General features: G+C 44.0%; 1 protein-coding gene across 2 annotated transcripts in view; it reads right to left on the bottom strand.

Moving 5' to 3' along the window:
• The window catches only part of RABGAP1L (RAB GTPase activating protein 1 like), a 588,371-nt gene that overhangs the window by 323,332 nt on the left and 237,267 nt on the right, over positions 1-27,772 (bottom strand). The window lies entirely within an intron of this gene.

Here is a 27,772-nt window from a genome sequence, read left to right as displayed (position 1 = left end):
GACAGAAATAATTAACTATAACGTAAATGGATAGTCATTAGGAAGGATGTTTAAAATATTTGTGAACCCGATATGTATAAAGATAGATATTTTATGGTGAACCTCGACAACAGATTCACTAAACTGTGATATAATTTCTTTCCCAGCTTATACACAACACCCCTTCCCTCTCCTCTAATATTGCTGCATGCATCCCCTTAGAAATGGAGAATAATGACAGGTACTCTTGGCTATTGCTAAGCAGTTGCTGATCCTTATGTGACATGTCAGAGGGAAAGCCCTAAACTCGTTGTAGCTCAGAATAAACCACTTAAAGGCCAAGCCTATTCTGGAACTTTTTGTCTACAAGTATAAATTAGTATTTTTTGCTGGAAAATTACTTAGAACCCCCCCCCCCCCCCCCCAAACACATATATATATATTTTTTTTTTTGCAGAGACGGGGTCGGCAACCCATCGATCGCGGGTAGCCAACAGGTAGATGAAGAGCAGCAGGGCTGCTGTTAGAAATCACAGGGCCCTGTACCGCATACCCAACGGAAATCAAAACATCAAAACTATATTTTCACAAAAAATACATGAAAATCATTATTAGTGGACACAAACATTCCATCATACATAAAAAAACAAATTCCATCTTCAAGCCAAAATTCTCCCCAAACAATTATGCACACATTCCACCAACTCCCAGTTCCAATCCCCCCTCCTAGCACAAATCTTCTCCCCCAAATTCCCACTGCCAACACAAATGCCCCCCTCCCCCAATCCCTCCTATTAGCCTAAATCCCCCCCCCCCCCCAAATCTTCCCTCCCACCACAAATCTTCTTTCTTCAATTCTCTTCCTAGGGCAAATTCCCATAAATCCCTTCTCCCAGCACAATCCCCTCTAAAATACCCTTCCCAACACAAACTCTTCCTTCACACCCAAATGCCCCACTAGCCTCCAAGCACAAACATCCCCCCCCCCATTCTTCCTTAAAAACACATATCCCCCCCCCCCCCATTCTTCCTTCTAGCACATATCCCCCTTCCCCAAATCCTCATTACACTTCCCAGCACAGATATCCGCCCACCCCCTTCCCCCAACTTACATGGAGAAGCCACTACAAAGCCGGGAGGAGGTGTGCTGTGTTGTGCTCTCGCCTCCTGTCATCTATACAGCACGAGACAGGATCGCTCTTAGGGCTCTTTCACACGGGCGTTCCTTTTTTTATGCCCGATCAGTTCCTTTTTTTTTTTTTTGTAACGGACACGGATGACACTTGTGTCATCCGGTCCGTATGTCCGTTTTTCATCCCATCCTTTTGCGGATGAAAAACTGACATAATGCATGTCTATGTAAATACGGATGTCTGCGGATGACACCACTGACATCCGTTTTTGCTTCAGTTCCGTTTTTTTAAAGGAAGAAAAAATAGGGTTCTCCTCCGTTCAAAAAAACTGAACTGAACTGACAAAAAACGGATGTCAGAGGATGATCATCCAATGACATCTGTATTTACATAGAGATACATTATGTCCGTTTTTCATCCGCAAACGGATGGGATGAAAAATGGACATACGGAACGCCCGTGTGAAAGAGCCCTTACTGTAATCCGCATTGCACTGTACACACACAGTTTGCTTGCTGCCCCCTATCTCCTACAAAGGCTGCTCACCTTCCAGCAGCAGGAAATGTGGATAGGGGGTGCCAATCAAACGGTGTGTGTGTGTGTACAGTGCGATATACAGTAAGAGCGATCCTCTCTTGTGTGCTGTACAGGAGAACGCTCTTTTGACAGGAAGACAACACAGTGCACCTCCTCCTGGCTCTTTCCTCTCTGCCTCTTCTTTTCTCACTGCTCCAGCCTCCAGGCTGCCATCTGCTTGTCCGGGTCCTCAGTGCGGGTGGGTGCAGGGGAAGCAGTGGCCATCCAGGCTGGCCTGGGGGGGGGGGCGGCCTGGGGGGCAGAACTGAAATCTACAATCCACCCCAGCACCCTCTAAATCCAGCGATGTGTGTTCCTCACCCAACAGCTAAAAGCTGGTGGGAGGGAGAAGGGTTGAAACTGCTATTCGGGGGAGGGTACTACTGGGTCTTTGGTGCAGAGGACACTGCTATGGGACAGCAGAGGGCACTACGGGGGGAGGTGGGCAGAGGAAACTACTGTGGGCAGGAGGGAGTAGGGGGCAGCAGAGCACTGCTATGGGGGGGGGCACTACAGAAAGGGGCAGAGGACACAACTGTGTGGGGGGAGCAGTGTTGCAGGGGACACTGCTATGAGTGGGGGCCTACAGTGCAGAGGGTGGCAGAGGCCACTACTGTTGGGGCAGTCAGAGGACACTACTGTGTGGGGGGAGGGGTCAGAGGACACTCCCGTGTGTGTGTGTGTGTGTGTGTGTGTGTGTGTGTAGGGGGGGGGGGGGACACGACAGTGGGGAGGATGATGTGAAAGGAGGCAGAGTACACTGCTGTGGGGGAGGGGGGGTCTTGAGTTGGCAGAGGATACTACTGTGGTGGGGGGCAGTCATTTGAAGCAGGGCAAAAGACACTACTGTGACATACTATGATTGTAATGTCATTGCCCTGCCTCTCCATCCCATCCAATCAGAGAATGCTTTGCATTCATTCAGAAAATTGTAATGACAACCGATGCAGCTGAGAAGCCGCTGGGCTGTCATTACAAGGAGCGGGAGGGGACGTCCCCCCCCTCCCGCCACCCTCCGCGGCTTTCCCGGGTCTCCCGTCCCACCGGGAGACCCGGGCAACCAGCCTGCACGGCCGCTGAATACCGAATGCGGCTTTGATCGGGTCTCCATGCAAAATCCCAGAAGTGATGTCATGAGTGACATCACTTCCGGGTACTGTCTGGCGCCAGATTTAAAAAAAATGACAGCATTCAAAACAGCCAAACTTGGCGTTTTGAATGCTTCTTAAGTGCAGAGGAGTTGTTTGGGGTCTTTTAGTCCCCCAGATCCCTCCACAAAAGTACCTGTCAAAAAAAAAAAAAATAATAAAAGAAAAATTGGCCAATATCGATATGCATTGGCCAAAATATCAGTATCAGCAACGAAAAACTGCTATCGGTCAATCACTAATGCCTACTACAGTGATTTGCAGCTTCCACAGGGACCTCACAGGTATGGAACACACATACTTGTCCAAACTGGTGCAAAATTACCATACCTGGAATTCAGCTTCAGGCTCCAAAGTCTCTTATAACCACTTGCTGACCGACCCACAGTAAAAAATACATCATTACTTTGACATTTAAAGCTTGACCTAAACTATTGGTACTTATACTTGCAGGTAAAAAAACAAAAAAACAAACAGTAATCGGTAGAACCCTAATATATACTGTTAATAGATTTTTTTTTTTCTTATCAGAGCTGCTAATTTTTACAGGCTTCAAAAAGAGCAAGGGGTAGGTAGGGATGGTGGTTAAAAAGTAGAAAAAGCCTAGATTTGGATTGGTTCTCGGGCTTCCCAATCAGCCAGGTAAGCCCGAGAACAACTGGAAAGTGGCAAAGGGGAGGGGGTGACCCCTGCCGCGGCTTCTAAAAGTGATCGGGCAGCTAATCAGCTGTTAGCAGCACCTGAGGAAAATTTTAATACCGGAGTTATGGCATCTAGCTGCAGCCATAACCCCAGTATTAAATGTCAGACTAATGATGTATTTTCCCTGTTAGGTGGTCAGCAAGTGGGCTCTTGCCCTTCAGTTAGACAAGTGCCAGAAAAGTTGCCTACTTTGAAACACTCCTATCAGGTTGCTCTTTTTAAAGCCCAGCTCCAGCCAAACTTTTTTTTTTTTTTTTTGCTTTTGCACAGAGTGGGAAAAGGCAAGAACCTGTGTAAATTTGTTATTGCTGTCGGTGTCCGGTGTAACGTTAAAAAACCATACCCCGTGAAGAAACCATACCCTCATCACTTCCGGTCTGAAACAGCTGAGCAGCGCAGTAGTGCGCATGCTCAGAGCCCCGGATACGTGATTGAAGAAGAGAGAATTTGAGAAGTGCGCATGCTCGGTGGGCATGAAATTATCACCGCACTGTCTCTTATATAATACTTGCGGCGGGTACATTAAAACACTTCGGGTGCAACATAAATCATGTCCTCTCCTATCGCTGTAACTTCCCTCATCTCCGGTAAGTAATACAGTATAAAAGCGGCGGCGGGTGTATAAGATGTAAATGTGACGGCAATCGCGGCTCCGTGATCCGCTTTTATATTTATTACCGGAGATGAGGGAAGTTACAGCGATAGGAGAGGACATGATTTATGTTGCACCCGAAGTGTTTTAATGTACCCGCCGCAAGTTTAACTACCGTGAGAAATCCATACCCTCCGTAGCGGAACCGGAAGTGACGAGGGTATGGTTTTCTCACGGGTATGGATTTTTCACGGAACACCGGCTCTGCATTTTAAGAGATTTTCTACTTCCTATTTTTTTTGCAGAGTATCAGAACAGGAAGTGAAAGCATTTCTCCTCAAACAGGCATTCACAATTTAAATCCATTTTCTGAAAGCATGAGGAAGGTTTAAAACCTTGCCATGACTTCATTGTTGGCTGAGTCCCCATGAGGAAGATTTCTCTTTACTTCCTGTCCAAGAAAAGGAGTGTGAGACAGAATAAGAAGAAAACTCTGGAGGACACAGCATTTAAAAAAAAACAAAAAAAAAACAGAAGTTGTAACTCTTTCATAGTCTTTCATAAAACTAAAACCAAAAAATGGCTGCAGCTGGACTTTAAAAAGGTTCTCAACCTTCCTTCATTTCCTTTAAACTTTGCAAATGCGGGGTGGGCAAGACGATGCATTTGATTATACCATCATACTACGCCAGAGCCTGCAGTCTTGATTATTATTACATTTAATACCATTTTGCACAGTAAAACTGATTAAAGATTTAGCAATTAGTATGCTTAGTTGTGGTAAGAGGATATGATAATTGGCAAGCTGAAAAGCTGAGGCTGAGGATAATTGGCAGCTGCCACAGGCTTTAGCGTTCAACGTCTCAGAACTGTAACTAGAACTGGGGCCCTCGGCTGTAGATGGCCTTATGTCTAAACAGCGGACCTTCCAGTTGTCTAAGCGGACCTACCTGTAACTTTACAAAGTGATATGAATGAATTCCTGACATGTCACATATACACCGACAGCCTTCCGTATTCCTTTTATAGTAATTAAAATAATTAAAGCAGAACTACACTGCATCTGTATGGCTTTTACTCAAGATGGCCATGGCCAGAAATGCTGGGAGGTGTTTTCAAAGTGATTTCTCTACAAAATAAAGCATGGAGACATGTATGGAGGGGGGAGATTGCATTGAATATTAAAAAATGTATTAAATTATGTTTGTGGTGCTCAGATGCAGTGAAGTTCCGCTTTAGGTGGGAAGTTCTGTAAACCATTCTTTTTTTAATTTTTCTTCACTACTTCGGTGTTGGGATTTAAAGCAGTATTATATATATATATATATATATATATATATATATATATATATATATATATATATATATATATATATATATTACATGTGCTCCCAGGTGATTTATGCCAAAATGTGCAAGTATACACTGTATACTAGCACTGGCACCTCTCATATGGTGCCCTCCAGCGTTACACTGTCACCAGGCCCACAGGTTCCGGGAGCTTCCATCTTCATCCGGTCTTTTTCCCAGGTTCCGTCTGTTCTGCCACCTGAATGGCTGGGCCACTATGATGCGACTCCCATGCATCACATCACCGCAGCACAGAGTAGGTGTCGTAAATGGGCACTGAGCTGCACATGCACAGCTCAGTGTAAATGACAGGAGCCATTTATAACCGATAAAACCGATAGGGTCTCTTCTCATAAAAACCATACCTGTCAGCAGTTTTTTTAAAAATCACTTTAAGGTGAACTACGTTGACTATTTGACTTGAGCACAACTGTTAGGCCTCATGCACACAGGGCGTTTTTACTGCTGCTTTTATGAGCGTCAGACGGTTTTTTTTTTTGCCGCTTAAAAACGCCCCTCCATGTTATTCTATGGCCTCATGCACACACCGGCTTTTAGGAGCTGAAAGTGGCATAGGCGTTTTCAAGCTGTAAAAAAAAAAACCCAGGGCAAGCGCGTTTTGGAGCAGCAGCTTTAGGTTGTAAAAACGCCTGACGTGGCTAAACGCGTGTTAACGCTGTATACAGCCTTAAAGAGGAGTTCCACCCTAATTTGCATCTAAATATGAATGTCCTGCTCATCGCACCCATTCCCTTTTGGATAGTGTCTTTTTTTTTTAAATATAAAGTACCCTTTTTTTACCTTTTCTTCTAAAAAAAGATGCATTTACATCCAAACCCGGCCGCGGCGCAGAATGTCATATCCTCTTCGCAATGGCTCCTGGGTTACCAGTATAAGCAATCCCAGGAGCCAATGGGTATCCTCAGCGACTAGCATCGCGTTACTTCTAAAGCAGAAATGACGTGATGCTAGGCTAGGCTAGGCTACGGCCGTGAAAAAGTGCCACTGCACATGCGCGAGATCGGGAGGTGCTGGCTGGGTAGTCAGCAGCACCTTATCCTGGAAGAGACTCCTAGTGGGCTTAAGATGCCCACACTCAGGATGGACAGTTGCAGGAGCAGGAGGGTGAGTACCAATACTTTTAATAACACAAAATGTTGTCAGATGTGGCATATGCCGTTTTCTATTACATAATTGGCGACTATCACGGGGGGTGATTTAAAAAAAAAATGCTGGAACTGGCTGGAACTCCTCTTTAAGCCCCATCAACCATTTTTAACCAATTCTGGAACGGAAGAATTTGCCGTCTTAATGACCAGGCCATTTTTTGCGATTCGGCAATGTGTTACTTTAACGGATAGTTGCGTGGTCGTGCGACACTGTACCCAAATAAAATTGATGTCCTTTTTTTCCCACAAATAGAGCGTTTTTGTGGAGGTATTTGATCACATGAGCGAGTTTTATTTTTTGCGCTATAAACAAAAAAAAGAGCGACTGTGCTGGAAAAAAAATGTTTTTTTCACTTTCTGCTATATAACATTCCCCCCAAAAAAATAAAAAAATCAAAATTTTTCATCCTTTTAGGCCAATTTTTATTTTGCTACATATTATTGGGGGGGGGGGGGAATCGCAATAAGCGTATTTTGATTGGTTTGCGCAAAAAGTGATCGAATCTACAAACTAGGGGAAAGATTTATGCAATTTCTAGTTTATTTTTTATTTTTACTAGCAACGGCAGCGATCTGCGGTTTTATGCGGCACTGCGACATTGCGGCGGACAGATTGGACCCCTGACCTTTTTGACACTTTTGGGGGTAACAGTGACATTACTACAGTAATCAGTGCTAAAAATATGTATATGATTACTGTACTAATTACACTGGCAGGGAAGGGGTTAACCTAGAAGGTGATCAAAGGGTTACATTTAAGACTAGGGGTGTGTTTACTAACTGTGGGGGAAGGGGCTTCTGAAATGATCATAGAGACCTGTGATCCTATATAGAAAGATCACAGGCGCTCTGTGATCATTTCAGAGAGAACAACGGTTGGCTGTGTTTACAACAGCTGACTTCTTCTCTCTCAGCGGGGAGCGATCGCGGACACCCAGCGGCAATCGGTGCCGCCAGCCCCGTGCATTGGCATCCCCGCTGCCTAGTGGCACCAGGTGAGCGACCGATATAGTCCTACGTCGGTTCATGCAGGAGGGACTGCCTGCCGCATTTAAACTGCGGCGGGCGGTGCGGAACTGGTTAAGCTGTAGTAGTTTGCGATTCGGCACTGTGTTACTTTAACGGACAATTGCGCAGTCGTGCGACGCTGCAGCCAAATAAAATTGATGTCCTTTTTTTAAACACAAATAGAGCTTTCTTTTGGTGGTATTTGATCACCTGTGCAATTTTTATCTTTTGCGCTATACACAAATAAATAGTGACAATTCTGGGGAGAAAAAAAGCAATATTTTTCACATTCTGGTATATAACATTCCCAAAAAAAAAATTAAAAATCAAAATTTTTTAACATTTTAGGCCATTTTGTTTTCTGCTATATTTTTGGTAAAAAAAAAAAAAAAAAAAAAATCGCAATAAACGTATTTTGATTGGTTTGCGCAAAAGTTATTGCGCCTACTAACTATGGGAAAGATTTCTGCAATTTTTTGCGGGACTGCGACATTGCGGCGGACAGATCGGGCCCCTAGCTGACATTTTTGACACTTTGGGGGGACCAGTGACATTACTACAGTAATCATTGCTAAAAATATGCACAGTTACTATAATAATGACACTGGCAGGGAAAGGGTTAACACTGTGGGGTTAAATGTGTACCTAGAGGCATGGCTTGGCTTGTGAAATGATCACAAAGACCTGTGTTCCTATATAAAAGGATCACAGGAGCTCTGTGATCATTTCAGGGAGAAGAACGGTCAGCTGTGTTTACAATAGCTGACAGTTCTCTCTCAGCGGGGAACAATAACCGGTGTCAGGCGGCAATCAGAGCAGTCTGCCCCGTGCATCGGAGTCCCCTAGCTGCAGGCGCGCAACCAACGTATACCTACATCGGTTAGCAAAGGGGCTACCTGCCACAGTGTAACTGCAGCGGGCAGTCGCTAACCAGTTAAGAACACTAAAAATAAAAAATAAGTAAATGGATTGGGTTGGTTTATATGAGATAGCACTAGGGTGTGAGCTGGAGTTCAGCGTCAATTTGTTAGGGTATCTACGTCTGCTAGTACATCCAACACTCCCCTTCCCCCCAGATTACCAATGTTGCTGTTCAAATGTGCCCATATGCTCCTTCATCTAGAGTAGAGGCACTCTAAGGCCACAGTCACACCTGCGTTTCTGGCTGACAGCGAGCAGATGCAAGAAAAAAAAAATCAGTCGGGGGTCCTGGCGATTACCTGCAAGCTGCAATATTACATTAAAGATAAACTAGATTACCAAAAGTATTGGGACACCTGTCTTTAAACGCACATGAACTTTAATGGCATCCCAGTCTTAGCCTGTAGGGTTCAATATTGAGTTGGCACACTGCACATATTGAGTTAACACTGTACATTCCTGACCTCAACCCGATAGAATGCCTTTGGGATGAATTAGAGCAGAGACTGTGAGCCAGACCTTCTCATCCAACATCAGTGCCTGACCTAACAAATGCCCTTCTGGAAGAATGGTCAAACATTCCATAGACACACTCCTAAACCTTGTGGACAGCCTTCCCAGAAGAGTTGAAGCTGTTATAGCTGCAAAGGGTGGACCAACTCAATATTGAACCCTACGGACTAAGACTGGGATGCCATTAAAGTTCATGTGCGTTTAAAGGCAGGCGTCCCAAAACTTTTGGTAATATAGTGTACAATAAATGCTTGTGAATGCTGGAGGTAGAGGAAGAGGCTGTAGGCAAGGTTCTCTCACGGTTTCTTCATCCACCTTCATGTAATCAAACTCAAGTTGCTACTTTCTGCTATATGTAATGTATGTATTGCTACTGAGAGGAGCGTGGCACCAACATTTGGCTTTGTAAAGGTCGCAGCAGTTGGATTACACTGGAAATACTGGTGACTGCCACTGGCGTCCCCCCAAGAGAAGAGAAACTGGGAGGAGCTGGCCTTTAAAAACTGTGACTTTCTACTTCCCCTTAAAATTACAAATTTATTTGCTGCTTTTACACTAATAACTAACTTCTCTTTTGTTACTGCTTTGTAACATAAGACTAGTCCATTCAGTTGTAGTAACCTATTATAAGACTATTCAGGCTAGCAATAGCTTTGTTTACAATAAAGAAGAACAGATGGTCCTATGACTCCACAACACAAGGATTAGTAGTTCATCATAACAGCAAGCCTTGTGCAGAAAACCTGGATGAAAAAACTATCTATGCTGTGCTCATCAACCAATCCAGTTGGTGCATTTGATAAAATGCTATGAGCATCAACAACTTTCTTCCTGCCTCCAGTATATATCTAGTATATTGTCCAAAAATGAGCTGTAACCAAAAGCAACCAATTAGGCTAGTTATTCTGCGCTATTCTTCCAGCACTGTGAGGATGACAGCGATGGCTATAGCAGTTAAAATGCTTCTAAAGGCTGAAGGTTTTTTTACCTCCATGCATTTCATGCATTAAGTTAAAAAACCCTCAGTGTGCAGCTCCCCCCCTCAGCCCCCCTAATACTTACCTAAGCCTGATCTCGATCCAGTGATGTGCATGAGACCCAAGGCCCTCCCAGGTCTCTCCCTCCTTATTGGCCGAGATGCAGCAGCAGGAGCCATTCGCTCCCACCGCTGTCAATCACAGTCAGTGCGGCTGAGCCAAACTTTCTGGACGCAGAGAGGCAGTTTAGGAGCGAGCATGAATGAGTGACCCCATATCCCAACGTGCCAGCGGGGGACCTGAGAAGAGGAGGATCAGGGCTACTCACTTTACAGTTAATGGCACAACAACAAGCATCTAACACTTGTAAAAAGGCAGCAAAAGCATGTTTGATTTATTTTTTTAAATAAAATATTAGCTTGGACTAATGTACTCATATACTGTATATACCATACTTGGCTGATCCAACGGGAAGCTGGAAATCAAGGAAGTAGTTACTGCTACTCCAGTGTTCTCTACCTGCTTTCGGGTCCTGCGCCAGGTGACTGCCCCGTTGCATTCTGAACACAAGAGGTTGGCCGCTCGGTTCGGGACCCAGAAGCTTGTGAAGATCACAGGAGTAGCAGTGTCTACTTCAGTAATTTTCAGCTTCCAGGTGGATCAGCCAGGTATGGTATATACATAGCTACATGAATCCAAGCTGGGTTAATGTAAAAAAATATCCAAACCTGGAAATATTCTTAAAAGGATCATATTGTTCGCCCTCCCTTTCTTCTCCCCATTTTCCAATAACAAAACATTTTGTATTCTTTTCACAGAATACAAGGCATTCTGTGACTAAACAAGGGGAGATACCTTCATTTACCTACCCCTCCTCTTCCCTTGTCCATCCACAGAAGGCATCATGTTCTGTGAAAAGAATACAAGGTGTTTTGTGAATGGACAAGAATAAAGGAATGTGGGATTGTGAAAGACGTGATTCCTTCAATGTTGCAGCAGCAGCTCTCATCCCCGGGGCCTAAAGCATAGCGCTGCCTATATAATCCAGCATGAGGATTTTAGAACTAAAAAGCATCAAAGCAGGCCTATGACTACCACTATTAGCGGTAACTCACATGTCCCAGGATCCAGCGTTGTGGTTACCCAAACCATGGCTTCTTTACCTCTCCTCTCACCGACGCCGGCATCCGACACAGCTGGGTGCACACTGTGCGAGTCGTGCTGCGACTGCTGAATGGCCGGGCAGTCTTCTGGGACCTGTGATGTGTACCAGAAGACTGCAGGGAGGGAGGGGGAGAGGAAAATTTTGGCCTGGATCGCCTAGGCCAGTGGTGTGGTGTCCAAACTTTTTTCAAAGAGGGCCAGATTTGATGAAGTGAACATGCGTGAGGGCCGACCATTTTGCCTGACATTTGAACAATTAAAAAAAATATACATACATATACATATATATATAGGAAATAATAAGCATCAGTACTTTATGAATAAAACACACTTACAGAAACAGGCAGTAGGATTGTAGAAGTGACACCTCCTCGATCAGCTCCATACATACACACACACACATACATACACACACATACACACATCAATACACACACACACATGCATACATTACATATATATCACACTTACAGAAACAGGGAGCAGCATTATAGAAGTGACATCTCCTCGGTCAGCTCCACAAGATCTTCGGTCGGCTCCTACAGGTGGCTGTGTGCGGTGAAGTTGAGAAGGCATGCAATTTTCAAATTCATTCTGCACTCCCGCGCAGTCGTGGTCGGCGCTGGGAAGATAGAGTCGAGCAGGGGGCGGAGCAGGACTCGGGAGCAGCCGAGCTGCTGAGGGAGGCTAGGGGACCCGCCCCATCGCATCGGAAATTGGGGCGGGGATGTGAGGAGTCTCAGAGAGAAAGGCATTTTAAAGTCAGCAGTGTCTCAGGGGGCCGCATAAAACTAAAGGACGGGCCGCAACTGGCCCACGGGCCGGACATTGGACATGACTGGCCTAGGCGATCCGACAAAAGTGGGAGTGGGTACCTGTCAAAGCTAGGTACCCGCTCGCCCCCCCAGCCAAAAAAAAAAAAAAAACATGACATGCCAAAAGCAGCAGAGCGGGGGGGAAGGAGTGCTTAAAGTAGAACTTTCCATTTTGGGTGGAGCTCCCCTTTAAGTCATATCAGTAAACTGGTACTGCAATAGAGTTCAGTGGCATGCGGTAGCTCCTGACACATCCTATTATTGGTGTATAAGGGCTGCTACTGGCAATAAATGAAAGTTACTACAGGTGAGCAAACAGTGAGGGTTGATAATAGTGTTTGATCACACAACTTACCAGTGTCAATGACAAATATTCAGACTGGAACCGCTAAAACCTTTACACTGAGTAAATCCATTAGGAGTACCATCAGATTGACAACACATGGTGCTACCACTGAGATGTGAAGTGACTGCTGAAACAGGGGGAAAACCATTTCCGTCATCAATAAATAAACACATAACATCCACTGGGGAACATTTAGAAAATTGTTGTAGCCTTGCCTTGTGAATTTGTTGACAGAAAAAAGTTTTTTCTATGAATTTTCTCAGAACCAATTACACAGCAGCCCTGTAAGCTCTGACGGCGTGTAAGAAAACATTCAGACCTGCCGTTCTGGTGCATTCATTCTTAAAGTGATACTAAACACACGCTGTTTAATATACATTTTCCCATCTCCTTCTGTATATGAATAATGGCACTGTAATTAAAAAAAAATATTATATATATATCGAAATACCTTTTTTCCTAATACAGCGGTCACATGACCAGAGATGTATAGTAACTAAGTAGAACTACTTCACTATTGTACTTAAGTACCGAAAGGCGGTATCTGTACTTTCCTAGAGTAGAATTTTTTTCTCCTACTTCCACTTTTACTTCACTACATTTTTTCGATGATTTCAATACTTCTACTCCGATTTTTTTTTTTTTGTGCTGGATAGTTACTCGTTACTATTATAAAAATTACCACTGCCAGAACAGTAGATGGCAGGTTTCATGAAGCTCACAACATGTGCATTATCAGCGCATACGAAAATAAAAGCTACTGTATGTATAAATAAAAGCTGCATTTGAAATAATAAAAAGCAATATGATGTTCAAACTTTTGACTTCTTTCTTTAATAACTACATAACACAGTACTTGTACTTTTACTTTCAGTGCTGGAGTAGCAATTTTTTTTTCAAAACTACTGGTACTTTTACTTTCAGTACTTGAGTAGCAAAATTTTTAGAAAAACGAGTTGCAATACTTAAGTACAAACAATGTTGAATACTTTAGTACTTCTACTCAAGTCACTTTTTGATCGAGCACTTCCACTTCTTCTCAAGTCACATTTTGATCGAGCACTTGTATTTTTACTCAAGTATGGGTTTAGAGTACTTTATACAACTCTGCACATGACCCAGCCCTTTCCAACCGGTCTGCAGGGAAACAGTGGCAGGAGGAGCTTCTAGACCTCTGCAACTGGACACATGCCCAAAATAACAAAACTGCCTTTGGAATACACAGTAAAAATTATTTATATTAATAAACGGTTTTAAATTGTTATACAGATTTATATTAAAAATCAAATTTTATTTATCTTTTGGCAATAACTTGGAGAGGGCATATTTCTACCAATCCCAGGTTGTGTCACACCCGTCCAGTCTGTATCTTTGAATAAAAAGGAAGGTGAAGCCTCCATCGATCAAGATTGTGTTTAGCTGGTTAGTGGACATGGCAGGGGGGAGAGTGCTGTCATTTACCACTGTGTATACGCCCACACGTGTGACTCTATAGTCACATGGGCTGCTCAGATGTGATAAGGAGGAAATGCTCAGGGTAGATAATACACTGAAAACTGAGCTCTGCAAAACACTGCTCTGCAAAACCCCCAACTGCAGTGGGGACATGGACAGGAGAAGGACACCTAACAGCAGGATCAACCAGATTTTTCAGATTACCAAAAACGAATTCCATAGTGATTATGAACAGCATGAAATATTGATAAGTTTTAATGATGTGGTTTTAATAACATTTTAATGGCATCCTCACATATCGGCAAACACAGCGCATTTTCGTATGAGCCAAATCGCATGGTGCTACATGGTGATTCAGTGTGCTGTGATTAAAAAACAATGACTTCTTTCCTGTGGGTAAGGCATATCATTTAAATAAATGGCTGCCATACCTGCGAAGTGTGCTGCAAACGTGTGAACCCAGTCTAAGGGGCTGATCAGTTAGAAATATGTACACAGTGCAAAGATAAAGGCTACTGCATAGACACCAGAATTTACATTATTATCACTAAGGGAAAGACTTTAGTCCATAAATTGGGTGATGCCAAAATAAAGATGGTGATGCATTTCTGGGAGGAAAAAAGATAACGACATTTTCAGGAGTGATGTAAGTAATGTAATGTCTTTGATAGGCAATACATGTCTGCAATTAATACACATTATTTACCCAGCATGCATAGAATATAAAAGATATATCTAGCACTGCTTGCTTTATGTTATTATCTGCATCCAGCTGTGTGTTTCTAAACTAAGAATTCAAACATTGCTTTTGTGTAACCATGACAACACTGAGAATGTTCATATGAGTGGATTCCCATTTTTTCAGCAGTTCTTCTCTTACTGGAAATACTTGTAATGATCACATGATTACAATAGTCAGGCGTACACTTAGCATGGAACTTGGAATAAACATGTCGGTATCCACAGAGCAGGAAAGAGCTCAAAAGTTCACTCGATTTTTTTTAACGAAATGAGAGTAGTACTCTAACCACTTCTGGACCAGAAGATTTACCCCCTTAATCACCAGGCCATTTTTTGCGATTCAGCACTGCGCTATTTTAACTGACAATTGTGCGGTTGTGATAAAGATAAAATTGATGTCCTTTTTTCCCCACAAATAGAGTTTTCTTTTGGTGGTATTTGATCACCTCTGCAATTTTTATTTTTTGCGCTATAAACAAAAAAAGAGCAACAATTCTGAAAAAAAAAAAAATATATATTTTTCACTTTCTGCTATATAACATACCCCAAAAAAATGTTACTTTTTTTCATCATTTTAGGCCAATTTGTATTCTGCTACATCATTTTGGTGAAAAAAAAAAAAAAATCTCAATAACGTATTTTGATTGGTTTGCGTAAAAGTTATCGCGTCTACAAACTAGGGGTCAGATTTGTCATTTTTATTTATTTATGTATTTTACTAGTAATAGCAGCGGTCAGCGATTTTTAGCAGGACTGCGACATTGCGGCAGACAGATCGGACCCCAAACTGACATTTTCAACACTTTTAGGGAGACCAGTGACATTTTTACAGTAATCAGTGATAAAAATATGCACGTTACTGTACTAATGACACTGGCAGGGAAGGGGTTAACATGGGCGATCAAAGGGTTAAGTGTGAGCCTAGGGGGTGTTTTCTACCTGTGAGGGGGGTGGGCTTGTGAAATCAACACAGACTTGTGATCCTAAATGGGAGGAACACAGGAGCTCTGTATTGATTCCTGTGAGAACAATGGTCTGCTGCGTTTACAAAAGCAGACCCCTGTTCTCTCTTTACGGGGGGGGCGATCGCGGGTGCCCAGTGGCAATTGCAGCCGCCGGCCCCCGTGGATCAGCTTTCCCGCTGGTGAGTGGGCGTGCGTGCCCCCAGGATCGCTCCCGCAGACCGCCATACAGGTCAGTGATTCGCGGGAACCTGCTGACCTGCCGCCATATAACTGCGGCGGCTGGTCGGCAAGTGGTTAAAGTGACCTTTTCTTTTCAGTCTAAAAACTTAAAGTAGTAAACCTCCAACATGAAATATCAACAACACATATCCCTCTATAGTGTGTACTTGTTTCAATTAGGAGCACCAAGTGTCATTTCTGTCTGCTGCTTCGTTCCTCTGCTATCTGCATGAATCACATCTCATAAGTTTTCCTGACACCAAGAGAAAAATGGTGACAGGGGAGGGATCTCCAGCTGATTGAGAGCTTCAACTCTGTTCCTGTGTGAAGGAAGGTGTGTCCCTTAGCTCCAATCAGCTCTCAGAGCTCTCCAGAATGTAACTTCAGCTCTCCATCCCTTTTTTTCTGAAATCTCAGATAAGCTTTAAATATTAAACAGGTAGAAGGATTTGTTGCATCTCTGTGTATCCCTTGAGGCCAGTCACTTCATTGGCTATATGTAAGGGTTTACAACCACTTTAAAGTGGAGTTCCACCCATTTTTAATAACTTAGATTACATAGATGTATGTAATCCCCTTTAAAACTACTTTTACCAATGGAAACTTTTTTTTTTTTTTTGCTAGTAAATACCTTATTTTCTTCTTTATTCATCCTCTCCTTACTTCCGGGTCCGGCCACCGATCGGTGATTATGTCATTCGGCGATTCGCAGGGGGTGCTGGGATGTATCTCATGCCATGAAATCTCGCATTATTACACAGGAGTCCTAAGGTGTAGTTTTTGTATTGAGGCCGTGCTCTGCCCTGCCTCCGCCCCGCCTCCTCTCAGTGAGCTGTACTGTATATGTATTGGATTGAGGCCGTACTTTGCCCCGCCTCCTCTCAGTGAGCTCAGTGAGGATTTAATGCTTTCAGTTCTCGCTCACTGAGAGGAGGCGGGGCGGAGGCAGGGCAGAGCATGGCCTCAATACAAACACTACACCTTAGGACTCCTGTGTAATAATGCGAGATTTCATGCCATGAGATACATCCCAACACCCCCTGCGAATCGCCAAATAACGTAATCGCCGATTGGCGGCCGGACCCGGAAGTGAGGAAAGGATGAATAAAGAAGAAAATAAGGTATTTACTAGCAAAAAAAAAAAAAGTTTCCATTGGTAAAAGTAGTTTTAAAGGGGATTGCATAGATCTAAAGTTACTAAAATGGGTGGAACTCCACTTTAAGTCAGCAGCACTCTGGTTCTTGAGCCAACTTTTATTTCACTGATGGCAGGTAAAACAACATTGCCCAGCAGAGGACGCCCTATTTGTCAGACCTGGAAGTATTAGACAACAGCAATGCCTGTTTTCCAGAAAGATATTAAACTTTTTCATTTACAGGGTGCGCAGATTAGATTTTTTACACCAAAAGATTAGTCACTTCAAAGTGAGCTTAGCATATAACCGCATACTTAATTTTTTTTTTTTCTTAAGCCCGTAGCGTGTGAAACACACTCAAAAGACTTCACCCGGTGCATAAAAAAAGTGCACACACACACAAACGTGAGCAACACAAAAAGTGCACAGGGTGTGCGAACACAAATGGTCTTCCCTCCGAAGAGGTAGGACCCGAACCTCGATCCCCCGGGGCGCAAGACTCCTGACAGGGATTTAAGGTACTCATGGTCTGTCTGGCCGAAACCAGACTGACCCCGTTCTTCAGGGGGACTGCCGAAACAGCCCCCACCGAGTACTAAGTAGGGCTCCCCCGAAGGGAGACCCCATGAGAGAGGGCGGACTAAGCCAAAAGGCCATATCCACCCCCTCCCAAGACTCAAGGCAGGGCCCGAGGACCCACACCCTACAAGTCGTGCAAGTGAAAAAAAAAGGTGATAGAAAGTGACAAACTACAAAGAAAAAGCACACACAAACAAAAAAGGTGGGGGAGGGGAAGTGGAGAGGTGAATTAGTGCCCTTGTGAAAATACAAGGGCAGGCCTTCCGGCCGGAATAAAAATTCCTCTGGTCGAAGCCAAAAGGCCTTGCCCAAGAGGCAGGTGCTTAAAAAAGTGTGCGTAGGTGCAGTGACCATGGTGCCGAAAAACTCAAGGCGAGCTGCCTCTCACCAGTGAGAATTAAGGCACCCCTGGGCTGCCACCCCAGGGGCACATACACTACGGGCTTTTTCTACCCCGGCCCTAAGGCCAGACCAAGTGTAGCCCTAACCTACCAGGAGGCATCAGAACTTTAGACAGCTTAGGGTGAGCCTGCCTTCAACTGGGGACAAGCCTTTTGCAAGGCCAGATTCAACCCAGGAGGAAAGGCCCTCCCACCGCCATCCGCCGTTCCTTACCAATCACATCCAGGAGCAGTACTAACTGGCCACAGATCCAGTTTTCTCGCTCCCTTCAAACTGGTAGGGGCGGACCCATTCAAATCAGGAAGGCATTGGAACCATCCGGCTTTCTCTGGTTTGGCCTACTCCGGTCCTCCAGTTACGCCCAGAGCGCCCCGGTTAACTTCGGCCACCACCAATACTAACCTTCAGGTTCCATTCCAACACTGATAAGAACAGATACTACACTTGATCTTAGCCAAAAGGCCGAGAAGGAGACCTGCCATCCGCTCCCTGTGCCCCGACAGACACGATCTCCTTCCCCTCTGATACCCGAGGACCCGCGGGAGCTGCCTCTCACATCCACTTCTGAGGCTTTCAGCGGCCGGCTGCCATTTTCTTAGGGTCTATACTCGACTCCATCACTCGTAGGCCTGCAGGCACTTCACCACTCCAGCCTCATTGCATACCTGCCTGCTCTGCTCTCTTCCCGACCGGACTCCACGCACTTTCACATGGCTCCATTTACTCACTGTATAGTTGCGGCCCATGAATATGAATATTAAATAAAGGTTCCCGACCCCTGAAATATAGTGTATGGCTCTCACAGAATTACATCTGTAAATATGTGGTGTTCATGGCTCTCTCAGCCAAAAAGGTTCCCGACCCTGGTTTAAAGTATAAAATTGGTTCTAAAGGCTCAGTTTTTTTACCTTTAAACCTTCTGTGTGCAGCAGCCTGCCTAATACTTATACTTACCCGCTTTGTGATCCAGCAATGTGCACAAGAACCTTGGCTCTCTGGGGACTCTCCCCCCTTATTGGCTAAAATAGCAGCGGGAGCCATTGCGGTCAATCACAGTCAATGAGCCAATTAAGAGAGAGAGAGGGGGTGGGGCCAAACCACGGCTGTGTGTGTGTGAATGGACACGCAGAGCAGCGGCTCAGGAGCGAGTCTTCTTGGGTGCCCCCAGAGCAAGCAGTTTGCTCTGGGGGCAATTGGCAGGAGGGAGGAGCCAGGAGTGCCGGCAGGGGACTCCAGAATAGGAGGATCAAGTTGTTCTGTGCAAAATCACTGCACAGAGCAGTTAAGTATAACTTTAAGGTAAATGGGTTAGCACAACAACCAGGCATCTAACATTTGTAAAAAGACAGCAATAGCAGGCTTAATAATGTTTCAGGGAAGGTTGTCACTAATTGTTCTAAGAATATCAATTAGGAAAAATTATCCAAAAATGTATTATTTGATTCCTACCATTTTATTAGCAGCAAAGAGGAAACACAATGTCCCACTGCTCAGTATGTTTAAAACATCAAGGCCCCTTTCACTTGGCCTGTCCAATTAGGTCCACCTGTCAGTTCTTTAGGCGGCCGTAATCAGACCAGCCATTCACCCCTATGGAGCGGCGGATGTCAGCAGACACCCACTGCTATCCAACCCGGTCCGCCAAATCCAGAGGGAGGGTGGTCCTATTTTTTTATCCGTCTGGTGGATCAGATGAAAATGGACAAGGGGTCCATTTTCATCCAATCTCCCCATAGAGGAGAGCGGGACTCTGACAGGTCCATCTCTGCACAGTGAGTGGAGACAAACCTGTCATCTGCCTGCTCTGATCCCGCTGAGCAGGCCCAGTCTGTTAAACAGATCCGCCCCGCCTGAAAGGGGCCCAAGGTGCAAGCAAGAGCAACAACTACATTAAATACACACATTGCACAACATTCAGCTTTGGTAATTGGCAAAGGAATGCAAATTAAACATTTCTTTTATAATCAGAATAAAATTAGTAATCTTTGTTGCATTCCCTGGCAAATATATCAAAGTCATGGTGCTCTGACATGTGTGGTCCTAGAAAACAAACCTTGGAAAGCGGGTTACCCCAGAGAAATAGTGATCAGTTTTCTTTGCAGCAAAGGCACATGCAATGTCTGTTATCCCCATATAAACCTAGGGATGGTACTTACATATATTAGAGTTACACATTATTTGCAGAGGCCCCTCCACATAAACCCAGTGTAGAGAAATGACAACTGTACAGTCACCTTCATAGGCCCACATACACACCACACATTAAAATATTCTCTTTTTTTCTTCATTGTTATTAGGAATGTAGAAACAGATTTAAAATCGAAACTCTGGGCTTATAATCATTTCTGGCTAAATGAATATAAACCAGGGCAGAAAAATAACCACAGTATTTATTATTTATTTTGTTTGATTAGACATGTACCAGGGTGCTGAAGTTTATGCTATGCCCAATACAAAATGTTCACAACTTTGCTGTGGAACCTGTAAGATCAATGTAATGACGAATCTATGTACACCCCATTGACAGTAGGTCCTTGCAGAATGACCTCCATAGCATTCAGCAAATTGTAGCATTTTCAGTAGGGCCTAATGGATGCCTCCTAATCTGTACAGACAAACTAAATCAGGACATGGATGCCATTTATTAAGTTCCTAACTCACTGCCCCAAGTTACAGTGAGCAGTTTGTCACAAAAGTAGAGCTGTACCTTAAAGCGGGAGTAAAGTCCGCTTTGTAATTTTTAAACAGAAATATATATATCTTTTTTAAAACAGAAATAACTGCTTTGTAATCTTTACCTGCAGGTAAGCCTATAAATAAGGCTTACCTGTAGGTAAAAATTAGTATCTCCTAAACGGGCACCATTTAGGAGATATTCACGCTGGATACAGCCAGGGACATCACAGGCACATGCCCTCTACAGGTCCAGCATACCGTACCAGACCTTCAGAGCACTGTGCCGGAACCGAGGGCTCCCACGCACATGTGCAGAGTGACGTCATCGCGGCTACAGCCACTCACACAGCCAGAGCCTGTGAATCCAGGAAAGGAAGACCAGAGGAAGATGGAAGCACTGTCAGCGCGGACAGTGCACTGCTGAAGGGCCTTGTTCTAAGGTAAGTATTTTATAATGTGCTAGTATGTAATGAATACCAGCACATTATGCCATTGTCTTACAGGGACAATTTTTTTTTTTTTACTGCAGCAGTATACAAATCACTTGAAAAAGCGCAACTTTGGCCAAGCAATGAACATTTAAACATTTAGATACTCTTAGGGTCTGTTCACATCATCTTCATCAGGACTGCTCTGGGTGCCTTGCCCAGTGCAGTCCTTACACAAGACAGAGTAAAAAGCCTTATTCCCTATTATGCCAGTTCACACTGTGTGCTGAAAGTAAAGGTATTGCATGCAGAACTTTATTTCAGTGCTTGCCTCGGCAGCACATATACTAAAATTAGAACTTTATTTCAGTGCAGTGTTGTGCCATGTAATCCATTGCATCCAACAAAACTTTGTGACATTTCAATAAAATTAGCACATGGGCACATCATCTTGCCACAGAGGCTGTGCGTTTCTGTGAATAAGCCCTTAGCCCAACTCCAAATATATATTTTTTTAATATTTATTTCTCACATAAACCATGTACTTTAGGAGCTCTTTAGGCCCCTTTCACACTAGTGCGACTTGTCCTGCGATTTTGGACCGCAAAAATCGCATGACAAGTCGTTTTCCATTATTTTCAATGAGCCCCATTCATATCAGTGCGCACCGACTTCAAAGTAGTTCCTGCACTACTTTGGCAAGATTTTAATGCGTTTTGAGGTATCTAGCCACAGCCATTGCTTTCAAAATCGCTTCGCAAAATCGCGGTAAAATCACGTCGCGTGAAAGGAGCCTTAAGTGCGTACACACTATAAGAAAAAGGGGCGACCTTGATGTTTTTACAGCAGGTCAAAACCAATGATGGAACGAAATGTACAAAAATTCTCGTACGACAAAGGCTTTTTTACTATGTTGTGGTTTATGGTTTCTGATCCTATCTGATGTTTCTTGTATGAAAACAGCACACACTAAAAGAAAAATCGTTAGTTTTGTTCATGTGTGAGGAACATTTTGGAGTTTGTGCCTTCGGAAATTTTAATTTGGAAAGTCTGAATCGGATGTTGAAAGTCGGATGTCGAAAGTGGTGTACTATGCGGAAATCAAATGATCGTGCCTCGTACGGAATTTTTCTTCTGATTTTCTCATAGCGTGTACCCCACTTAAGACTCCACTGAAAGTTCCTGCCATGTACAGTGGGGTGCCAGAATTCTGGCTCATCGCTGCACCAAACTGTGTGTATGATCAACACCAGTTCTGCTGCTGTGCCATTCACAAAGAACAGCAAAAAAGTTATCACTGTGCTGTGCTTCATGAATAGAAGCAAAGTGAGGAGGGTGGAGGGCACAATACCACTTCTACACACCACTTGATGCAGCAGTGAGCCAGAAGTCTGCCACCGCAGTGTACATATCAGAAGCTTTCCGTGGATAACTCCTGGTGCACCAACATATTGACATTGTTTAGGTGAAAAGCAAGACAGTGTTATGCCTCGTACACACGTACAGATAATTGTACGAAAATAATCGCTTTCGACTTGATCGGACGATAATCTGATCGTTAGTACACAGCTTTCGACAGCCGATCACGACAGTTCGCCCAACAAAATCCGAAGGGACAAACAGGAAAACTTCTGTCGTACGATATCCTAGCAAACGACAATTGTTTAATCAGTACAGTATGCGTCCGTTAAAAATCGTTCGACAAAGACCGCGCATGATCAGAAACAATAAAATAGCACGGAAAAGGCCTGGCTGCCATTGTTTTTGTTTTGCACCATCTGATACGTAGCTACGCAACCAGGAAGCTTTTCTGGAATCGTACGAAAAAAATCCTATGTTTATATGCATTGTTGAATTCGATATTAGTATCATGCAACAAAATGCGAACGATAAGGCTCCGTTCACATGTAGGCGTTTTGGGGGCATTTTTCTGCTCTAGGATCAGCTCTCAAAACGCCCAACAAGACAAATCCTATTCATTTCAATGGCCCCTGTTCACATCTGAGCGTTTTGACGCCGTGAGCAAAACGCTCAACGCTCAAAAAAGTACATGAGTTTCCTTTTGGGCAGATTACAAGCAATTACTAGTCAATTAAAAAACGCCTGCACAAAAAACGCCTGCAAAAGCGCCCATAAAAACGCCTGAAAAAAACGCCTGAAAAAAACGCCCGAAAAAACGCCTGAAAAAACGCCTGTAATAGCAACGCCAAGATGTGAACGTAGCCTAAGTTGTCCGATTATCTGTACGTGTGTACGAGGCATAAGGCTCCATTCACACCTGAGCGTTTTATTTTCAGGCGTTCCTTTGGGCTTTTTTCCAGGCGTTTTTTGCAGGCGTTTGGAGACAGGCATTGACATCTAACAAAAACGCTTGTAATCTGCCAAAAAAGAAGCTTAGGCCCTGTTCACATCTGAGCGTATTTCAGCTCGTAAAAACGCTCATCTCTGAAGTCTCAAAACGCCCAACTAGCAAAACCCCATTCATTTCCCTGGCCCCTGTTCACATCTGAGCGCTTTGTTGCCTGAAGCAAAACACATGAAGCTCAAAAAAAGTACATGACCTTCTTTTTTTGGCAGATTACAAGCGTTTTAGTTAGATGTCAATGCCTGCCTCCAAACACCTGCAAAAAACACCTGAAAAAAGCCAGAAAAAACACCTGAAAACGATACTCTCAGGTGTGGACGGATGTGAACAAGCAGTAAATTAACTTAGTCCCGGTTCACATTTGTGCGATGCGGGAACGCTGCGAATATGCAGCGTGATCCCGCATCGCATCCGCACCTCTGGCAGTTCACACTGCCATATGCAATACGCAGGGGGTGTCAATTAAAAGTTAAAGACACCCCCAGTTGCGATCGCATATTCGCACAGAATTGGATCGCACTAGTGTGAACCACTATGCGATCCGATTCTGCTGCGGCTAAAAAAAAGCCTCATGTGCGAGTTTATTGCGGATGCAGTGCGAATTCAGCCATACAAAGTGTATGGCTGAAATTCGCCCCACACATGAGGTTGCATGTAATTTAGGAACAGTGCGCTCCAAATTACATGCGATCTCCACAATCGCACAAATGTGAACCGGGGCTTACAGGCTGGGTTCACACTGGTGCAATGTTAGACATCGCATATGATTTGCACCGCACTGCTGTGCAGATCACATGCAATGTTTGTGCGATGTGATTTCAGCCATACAAACTCTATGGCTGAAATTGCATCGCATTCGCACCAAAATGGTCCAGGACCCTTTTTTGGTCCGTGCTGGAATCGGATTGCATGGGTGTTCGACAGTTTGCACTGCGATCAGTGAACTAATCTAGGGGTGTCATTACCTCAACATTGACACCCCCAGTGGTTTGCAGATCTCAGTGTTAACCAGTGTGCGATTTGGGTACGATGTGGGAACAGGCACTGAATTGCAGGGTTTCCCGCATAACATCAGTTTGAACCAGGCCTTAAACACAAACTCATTGACCTTTGTAGCTGCAGACACTTTGACCACATTATCCTCAAACTTATTAGCAGAAGCACTTTCTATTTCAGATGCACCAGTTCCCCTGCTCCCCCACGCAGAAGTGACTTGGTAGCCTTTCATTATCTTAAGTCAGCCATAGATGGTTCGAATCTTGGCTGGTCCAGCAGGGACCAGCCGAGATTTAAACCATCTACGGGCAGGCTAATGGTACCCAAATCGATCGGTCGATCAACTTGGGTACAACCAGCATGTCAGATTTTACATTCGACGATTTCCAGCAGCTAAAGCCACTAACAATCACTGTGTTCTCCTGGCTAAGATGGTTCCTTGTACCCCCTCCCCCTGTGGGGTGAGCACCAGGAAAGGGATTCCCCCATCAACATTGGCTGTGTTGATGGGGGAATCGGGCGATTTTCTGTCCTGCAACCAGTGCAGGAAAAAAAAAAAAAAATCACATCATCTATGGCCTGCCTAATGAGAAACTGAACCCTGGAAGCTCTGCCCAAGGGCAGGCAGAGGACAAAGAACTAGTAACAGTGTTGTCAGTGATCTTACCCCACTACTGACTTATCATTGCCTGTTCTGCAGTGTCTCCGTGTGGAGGCAGCCATCTTGGTAGAGGCAAGTTTCAATCCCTCATGTCAGAGCCTCCGCAGCAAGGAGAACAGTGATTTTAGACTCAGCAATCAGGGGAAGTAATGTCTTATATCACACAGGAGTGCCTAGGCACCATCAGATACCAGGAAGTGCATTGCTTTTTAATTTGCTGAAAAAAGGTCAAATTTCCAGGGAACTGCTTTGGCACAACTGACATTTTTTCTCTACATGATTGCAAGTCTTCACTTTTGAGTTCTGTTCCACTTTAAAGTATATGTGGACCCTCGCCTTGTAAAACAATATTATAAATTTATTTATTTACTCCATAAGTGACCAAATTGTCTCTGTTTTTGACCGCATAAGGGTCTTATGAAGCTGGGGTGGAGAAACAGAAGTACACACATCTTTTTAAGCATGAATCGGGGGAAATCTCAGCACAAGTTTGACCATTGGAGGATAGGCAGGTTGTTCTCCCAGCACAGCAAGAAAACTGACCACACTGGGATAGATATCCTCTCATGGTCAGTTTGAAATAGGACAGCAGGGGGACTGGCAGGATCACCAGGTATTTCACACAAAGATAGAAATACAAAGAAAACAGGATACTTTTTAAACACAAGTACATGGTACAACATACACATATCGGGAACATAAAATGTTGGGCTAACATATTCTTTAAAGCGGAAATAAACCCTCATATTCTTTTCAGCAAAGGAAGCGGCCATCTTAACCTCTGTTTGATCTGGAAGTGCCATGGTGCCAGCCATTGGATAGTTTGACAGTATGGTTGAGAGCACAAGCAAATGTGACAAGTAGAATTTCTCGCATGCCAGGAATGTAAATGTTTTTTAAACCGTTAAATGGAAGACTTTAGTTCTGCTTTAAAGTGGTTGTATTCTATGCATGAAGGTAAAAAACCTTCTGTGTTCAGCAGCCCCCCTAATACTTACCTGAGCCCCTCTTGATCCAGTGATGTCCACGAGAGTCTTGGTTCTCTGGGGACCCGCACTCCTGATTGGCTCCCACTGCTGTCAATCACAGCCACTGACCCAATCAGGAGATGAAGGGGTGGGGCCAAATCACGGCTTTGTGTGTAAATGGACACACAAAGCTGAGTCTTGGGAACGCGTACGCTTGGGTGCTCCCACAACAAGCTGCTTGCTGTGGGGGCACCTGGGCAGAAGGGAGGGTCTAGGAGCACCCGTGGAGGGACCCAAGAAGAGGAGGATCCTGGCCATCGTGGTTTATCTTTAACCACTTTCAGACCGCCCACCGCATATATAGTGTGGCCCGGCTGCGCATAATCACGTATAGGTACGTGATTTTGTGCACGGGTTCTCGGGGGCACGCACGATCAGCAGGTCCGGCAGCCACCTGCTATCGTGCAGGAGAATGACAGAACGGTCGTCTGCAAGGCAGACAGCTGTTCTATCACAGAGGAAGAGTGAGATCTTGTGTTTCAGCTAACCTGAAACACAGATCTCCGTTTTGCTCTAGTACATCCATCCCCCACACAGTTAGAAAGCATTCCCAAGAACACTTAACCCCTTGATCACTCCTAGTGTTAACCCCCTCCCTGCCAGTGTCATTTATACAGTAAAAGTGCATTTTTTTTTAGCACTGATCACAGTATTGGTGTCACTGGTCCCCAAAAAGTGTCACATAGTGTCAGATTTGTCCACCGCAATGTCACAGTCCTGCTAAAAATTGCTGATCGCCACCATTACTAGTAAAAACAATAAAAAATAAAAAGTCCAGAAATCTATCCCATAGATTGTAGACGCTATAACTTTTGCACAAACCAATCAAAATACACTTAGAATTTTTTTTTTACCAAAAATATGCAGCAGAATACACAGATTGGCCTAAAATTCAATTTTTTATTATTTTTTTTTTTTATTGGGAATGTTTTGTAGCAGACAGTAAAAAATATTGTTTTTTTTTTGTTTGTTTTCAAAATTGTCGTTTTTTTTTTTAACGCTCTATTTGTGGGGGAAAAAATTGCATAAATTTCATTTGGGTACAGCGTTGCACGACTGCGCAATTGTCAGTTAAAGCAAAAGAAATGGCCTGTTTATTAAGGGGGTAAAAACTTCCGGAGCTGAAATGGTTGAAGTGAATGTGAACTTTGTTTAAACTAGCTCAATTTCACAAGCTTGAAAAGAAGGTATGAAGAAGAACCTATATGTGGGGTGCTGCCCTCAGATCACCATATCATTTACAGACCTGAACAAAGCACTTCTGTTTGCTTAGGCTAATGCCCCGTACACACGTTCAGATAATCGGACGACTTATCGTTCGCATTTTGTTGCATGATACTAACATTGAATTCAACAATGCGTACAAACCGTATGATTTTTGTCATACGATTCGGGAAAAGCTTCATGGTTGCTTAGCTACGTATCAGATGCTGCAAAACAAAAACAATGGCAGCCAGGCTTTTTCCGTGCTATTTTAGTGTTTCTGAGCATGCGCGGTCTTTGTCGAACGATTTTTAGCGGACGCATAGTGTACTGATGAAACGATTGTCATTCGCGAGACTGTCGTACGACAGAAGTTTTCCTGTTTGTCCCTTCGGATTTTGTTGGATGAACTGTCGAAAGCTGTGTACTAACGATCAGATTATCGTGCAATCAGGTCGAAAGAGAGTTTTATCGTACGATTATCGGAACGTGTGTACGGGGCATTAAGCTGAATACACACTATAC

This window comes from Pelophylax lessonae, assembly GCF_965119305.1.
Source record: "Pelophylax lessonae genome assembly, chromosome: 8".
NCBI classification, from domain to species: domain Eukaryota; kingdom Metazoa; phylum Chordata; class Amphibia; order Anura; family Ranidae; genus Pelophylax; species Pelophylax lessonae.
Note: the sequence above shows the minus strand (reverse complement) of the source record. Positions and strands in the feature narration are given on the sequence as shown.